This window comes from Globicephala melas, chromosome 3, assembly GCF_963455315.2.
Source record: "Globicephala melas chromosome 3, mGloMel1.2, whole genome shotgun sequence".
Lineage (NCBI taxonomy): Eukaryota > Metazoa > Chordata > Mammalia > Artiodactyla > Delphinidae > Globicephala > Globicephala melas.
The window spans coordinates 123,172,796-123,179,853 of record NC_083316.1 but is presented as its reverse complement, the minus strand read 5'-3'; positions in this window follow the sequence as shown (position 1 = coordinate 123,179,853).

Sequence of the window (7,058 nt, the reverse complement as noted above, 5' to 3'; positions counted from 1 at the left end):
CTTGTGTGCTGGTTATATTCGACATCTCTTATCTGTGGGATAAAGAAAGTACTGTATCTGTCTCTTTTGGCACAAGGGAGTTATGAGAGTAAATGATATATTCTGCTTCAGTATAATTCCTTAGTTAATTGCATTACTATGTAAAAATTATGATAATAAACGTTATTGCTCAAACCACTATTTGTGGTTTATGACAAACGGGCTTATTTCCCCCCAATTAGTTCTAACATACCAGCAGATACCCTTTTTTTCTTACAGCCTATAACTGTTTGCTAAGTACACTCTTCCAAATTATTGGTTAGGCAAGAACAAAAAATCCATTGCCCTTGCTGTATATTAACTAGAAAATTGGCACAAATAATCTTTGTGTTATAAATAGTTCCCTTTCATCCCAGATGCAACTAGAAAGTCAAAGAAAATAATGTTATAGATGAAGACAAGCATTCTTTCCATTCTCTGGAAGGAACACAGTGCCGCCAGTGTTCAATTTTTTTCCCTTTCATGATTTCCACAGACACTGCCTAATTGTGTAGCCCTGATAATTTTCCAAAGAGGCTTGCTAACATGTGAGGGATCATATTTTCTGGTGATAAAGAGACATGACAGTTCTCTTTTACAAACCCCCAAATTCAATAATTCCTAATTTTGTTTTTTTGGAAAGTTAATGCTATACAGGTCAAGTTAAATGTCTTTCTAAAATCTTAGTGTTGTTAGCTTTTTTTTTATTGTGGTAAAAAAACACATAATGTGAGACCACTCTCTTAAATTTTTGTTTTTTGTTTTTTTTTGTTGTTGTTGTTTTTTTGTGGTACGCGGGCCTCTCATTGTTGTGGCCTCTCCCGCCGCGGAGCACAGGCTCCGGATACGCAGGCTCAGCGGCCATGGTTCACGGGCCCAGCCCCTCCGCGGCATGTGGGATCTTCCCGGACCGAGGCACGAACCCGCATCCCCTGCATGAACAGGCAGACTCTCAACCACTGCGCCACCAGGGAAGCCCTTAAGCTTTTAAATGTAGAGTACAGTATTGATAGCTGTAAGCACAGTGTTGTACAGCAGATTTCTAGAACATTTTCCTCCCGCATGACTGAGACTCCATACACATTGGATACCAACTCTCTGCTTTCCCTGCTCAGCACATGGCAACCTTCTTTTTATTTCCTGCTTCTATGAGGTTAACTACTTTAGATACCTTATGTTAGTGAAATCATGTAATATATGTCCTGCTGTGTCCTTATTTCTGTTAACATAGTGTTCTCGGAGTTCATCCATTTTATAGTATATGCCAGGATTTCCCTCTTTTACGACTGAATAATATTCCATTGTATGCACATACCACTTTTTAAAAATCCATTCACCTGTCGGTGGACATTTAGGTCGCATCCATGTCTTACCTATTTTGAACAATGCTGCACTGTACATGAGAGTGCCAATATCTCTTCAAGATCCTGATTTCAGGTTTTTTGGGATAAATAACCAGAACTGGAATTGTTGAATCATATGGTAATTCTATTTTTAGTTTTCTGAGGAAAAGCTTTACTGTTTTTCATAGTGGCTGCACTATTTTATATTCCTACCAACAGCGTGGAATTCCAATTTCTCCACATCTGTAACAAAACTTGTTATTTTCTGGGCTCTTTTTTTTTTTTTTTTGCCGTACACAGGCCTCACACCGTTGTGGCCTCTCCCGTTGCGGAGCACAGGGTCCGGACGCGCAGGCTCAGCGGCCATGGCTCACGGGCCCAGCCGCTCCGCGGCTTGTGGGATCTTCCCGGACCGGGGCACAAACCCGTGTCCCCTGCATCGGCAGGCGGACTCTCAACCACTGCGCCACCAGGGAAGCCCTCTGGGCTCTTTTGATAACGGCCATCCTAGCAGGTGTGAGGTGCTGCCTCATTGTGGTTTTGACTTGCATTTTCCTGATGGTTAGTGATGTTGGCCCTGGGCTTTTCTTTCTTGGGAGATTTTTGATTACTGACTTAATCTCCTTACTAGTTATAGGTGTGCTCATATTTTCTATTTCTTTCTGATTCCATCTTGACAGGTTGTATGTTTCTAGAAATTTATCTGTTTCTTCTAGGCTATGTAGTTTCCTGGTATATAGCGGTTCACAGTAGTCTCTTATAATCCTTCTAATTTCTGTGAAATCAGTTGTCATGTCTCCACTTTTATTTCTGATATGATTTTTCTAGTCTTCTCTTTTTTTCCTTAGGCTAGCTAAGGATTTGTCCATTTTGTTGATATCTTCAAGAAAACCGCTCATGACAAAGGCTTGCTTGTAGGCAGTTTACTTTGGGAAGTAATCTCAGGGAACAGGAAGACTTTGAAGACTGAAGCAGGGGAAAAAGGAAAGCTAACAGAAGAGACGATTATTAAGCTGGTTTTATTGTAGCCAACTGAGACTGACCTTGTAGGAACCCTCTGAGGAACCTGTAGAATGTTCCTTAAAATAGACCCAGCTGAGGACAGATGAGAAGAGTTATTTACTGCTGCACGTTGCTTCAGGATATTATAATCCCTAGTAACTTTATCCCCCCCGCCCCGCCCTTGATCATTCCTTAAGAATTCAGTCCAGATTTTACATCCCGACTGTCTCCCACAATACTTTGAACATAGAAGGTACTTATTAATAAATACTTGTTGAATTCATCAATTGAATGTGCTCTCCTCCATAGTTATTTTGAGCCAAGAGGGGAGCTACTAAAATCTGAAGTGTACATGGAAACTTTCCCTTAAGCAAAAACTACGAACATTAACTATGAGTCCATTTGGACTGCTAAAATAAAATACCACAGGCTGGGTGCTTATAAACAAATTTATTGTTCACAGTTCTGGAGGCTGGGAAGTCCATGATCAGGGTACCAGGATGTTCACCTTCTAGTGAAGGTCCTCTTGGTGATGCATAGCCTGCGCCTTCTCACTGTATCCTTATATGGTGGCAGGGGCTGGGGATCTCTCTGCAGCCTTTTTTATAAGGTACTAATTCCACTCATCAGGGTTCCACCCTCATGACTTAAACACCTCCCAAAGGGCCCTACCTATTAATAACATCATACTGGGCATTAGAATTTCAACATATCAGTTTTGTGGGGGACATAAGTATTCAGACTACAGTATTAACCTTTATCTCAGAAGAAGTGTCCAAATTATTCTCTACCTCTTGACCAAGGCTACCACTGGTGGGGTGGAAGTTTTAATGTCTTTCATATTTTTAAAATTTATGAATATGTATCATTGTTCTACAGTTCCTTGTTTACCTTAAACACACATAGAGACACAGACACACACACACAGACACACACATAACTTGCTCCAGAGCTATACTGCCTGGGTTTGAGGTCTGATATAGCTAACTGTTCTCTAGGTGGCTTTGGGCAAGTTGTTTAACCTCTCCGTTCCTGTGATTCTATGCTGATAAGTGACAATAGTTCTAATACCTGCCTCATGGGAGAATTATAGGTGATAAACCATGTAACCTACTTTATAAATAGGTATAAGCCCCCCAAATGAGGCATTTTATTGATAGTATATAGTAATAAAAGCACTGTTTGGGCCAGGGAAATATCTTCTGGGTATCTCTGGCATCACCTGAGTACACGTTATCAGGGGCAATGTTGAAAATTTTTAACAACTGTCTGGCGTGGGCATTGACCAAACAGAGTGGTCACTGGCCATTAACAATCATTATGGCCCTACTGGTATGTACAGCCAAACATAGGCATGCAGCTCCCTCAGAATTTTCCCAAAGCAGAGGGCTCCTCTGGTACTCTCCTGACTCCACTCCCTGTCTGCAGCTTTCCTGCATCCTGGGGTGGTCCTCCCATGCCACTCTTAGCCATTCTTCCTGCAGTTTTAGAGAATCAGGTGTGCTCTGCTGTGGAGAGAACCTGTGTTTCTTTGCCCACGTGCAGCACCAGAGCCACCTGGAGTCTCCCCTCTCTCAGCTGTCTACGGGCACCAGGAAGCACAAACTTCCATTGGCCGATTGTGTAAGAACCAAGGGTGGAGGCTGCTCTCAGACTACTGCCATCAGTCTGACTTTGCATGGTTGTCAGCTGAAGAGGAAATGTTTACTTTTATTAAGCAAAACAATGACTACAATAGAAAGCTTACAGCCATCTGGTTTCTGAAGAGTAGCGAACTTTTATCTACTGCCTCAGTTTATAAAAACAAACAGCTAAAATACAGTGAATTCCCACTCCATCCCTGTGGGATACATGGATGCTTTGGAAAAGGGAAAGAGACAAATTTTTTACATGATCTTTTGCATTACATATCTTTATAGGTTCTCATTCAACACGTAAAAGCTAGAAACGTGACCTTATAAATGTGAATCCCCGGGACTCTTTGGGATCTGTGCTGCTGGATTTTTTTAAAGCTTATTGCATCGAGAGAGGGAATGAGATGTAGTGGAAAGAATGTGCAATTATAAGAGCTGGTTTTGTCTGTGACCTGTTATATTCTAACTGTGGGAAAGTCAGAAAGGCATTGTCACTGTTCTGAGGGCATCTGCTTCTTCATCTGCATCAGGATCGTCCTTGTGTACTTTATAGCCTCGGGTACTGTGACACTCTTGAACGTAGCAACGAAGGGTGTGGGGGCACATCAAAAAATTTCCATCACCACTCCCACTCCTCAAGTCATCTGAGTCAGCTCTGGGCGGGACAAAACCTCAAGATTGGTTACCTCTGGCTGCCAGCTGTCTTCTTTAGGTACAACCTCCCATTGTGACAAAGAACAAATGGAGCTGCCAGAGGAGTCTGTGTTCCGGGTGTCCAAAGAGCATGTCATGATGCCCAAAATGTGGCCAGTAAGGATGGGGGACTGCAAAGCTGGATGGGGACCTGGGAGATGCATTTGCAGTCTGATAGCCAAATTTCTGTCTTCCCATGCGTGGGGTACGTCTATCCTTCTGCAGTAGACATGGCCTTTTAGTGTTATGCAGACTGGCTTCAGAGTTTCTCTGACCAAGAATGTGAGTTGTACAAATGAAAATTCCATCACTCTTTTAAACAATAAGAAAAAAATGATAAGGTTAAAAAACCTGTTTTCATTATCACGATGTTTGTCATCAAAAGATAGACAAACTATTAGCGCCTTGATAAAAAATAAATTTTTTCAAATATTTGAATGCTGAAAATTATGTTTCATTGTTTAATCACATTCTTGAGCAAATAGGTATTTTGTGGACAATGTCTAACCTGAATTTGAAGAGCCCATCATTCAAAAAGTCTTGATCAAGAATTGTGTCAAGCTATTATTTAGAAGTTATACAAATTGAATATTTAGAATAATCTATAATGCTTTGAACTTTATTTTTATAATAATATAAATAAGGTATAATAAAATTTCCCAAGCACATATACTCTCACATCCCTCAGTTAACTTCTGCATTCTGTATAAATGTCTTGATTTTCTGTGTTCTGCCTTAAAGGGTGGGTTTGAGGCTCTTTGGAGAAAATTCATAAGAATATGCTTTATGAATCACATTTTTTTTTTGCACAACTATCATGTATTAGCTCTTCTGCTACTTTCAACCCAATCCTTTCCCGTTCTGACAGGCCATTTCAGGCTCCAGATACTTTATCGATATTTTTTGTCCAATTGATTTCATTCACACACACACACACACACACTTCTTATTCAAAATACTGAGGAAACTGGACTATTTCAGAATTGAGTTAACAGAAGGCAACTTCTGCCTGGTGCCCCAAAAGACATGGTCCCCATATTCCACATACCAAAGCCTGAACAAATACAACTACCCCTTTAGTTTATAGCCCTTTTTAAACTTCACATGGCCAACATTTTCATTGAAATTTTTCTTTCTGTGAATGAGCTTTGTTTTAGCATGTAAGATCCTAGAGAGCAGAAGCATGTTTCAGAGCACTGGACAGATGTATATATCTATTGGATGATGTAAATTTTAGCACTCTGCCCCAACAGAGCCAAACAATTTCCTATAGTTCTTCTGGGTCTTAACAAAGTAGGTAAGGACAACAGGGCATTATAATCCCGATTTCCATTTAAAAAACAAGACCATTAAAGACACCGAAGAGTTAATATAACACAATGGTTCTGTCCCTTCTACTTCTAGAACATGTACTGACTCCACCCCCTTCCATCTAATTTCACTCTCTCCATCTTCTCTTGTGTAATCTCGGTCTAAGCCGTCATCATGTCACCTGGACCATGATAACTGGTCTCCCTCTCTTGATTCCTTACAATGTATTCCCCACACAGCAGCCTGATCCTATCACTCCCCTGAATGGAATCCTTCAGTGATTTCCTATCTCACTTGGAATGGAATCCAAACTCCTAACCATAGCTTACTGGATCTGTTGTGATCTGGCTCCCTCACGTCATCTCCTGCTGTTTCATCCGGCTTAATGTGCTTCCGCCACCCTGTTGACTGATCCTTGATTCTGCCCAAGCTCCTTTATCCCAGCTTTTGCGTCTGTGTTTCCCTCTGCCTAGGATCTCTTTCCTTAGATCTTCATACAGCCAGCTGCTTCTTATTCTTCAACACTTTGACTCTCCTAATTAGAAAGAACTTCCATGGCCATCCTGATTAACGTAGCCTTCCAGCAAACCTGTGGATTTGCTTTGTTGTCATCATAGCACCATGCTTAGCACTCACTCAAATTTGAATCTATCTTGCTTAATTATTTGTCTCTGTATTTATTTTCTACTTCTCCAGTGAAAGACAAACTCAAGAGCAAGCAACTTGTCTCCTTTTCCCACCGCTGAATCCCAGCGGCTATTAGAGTACATGGCAAATAGTAGTCAATCAATAATTATGTACTGAATGAAGGAATGCATGAATGAATGAAACGTATCATGTCAAACACTCTGAAATTGTTACGACAGGTTATTGGGTCAGTAGATCCTGCTGAGAAGGTAGAAAGAAAAGGAGTAGAAGTTGCTAAAATTTATGCTATCAAAGTGATATTTCCTTGTCAGTTGGAAGTAAGGCTATCAAGAGCAAAGAAGGTAAAGAAATTTTTTCAGGTTCACTCTACTAACAGCCAAGCTAGGATTCAAATCTGAAAGTGTCTAAG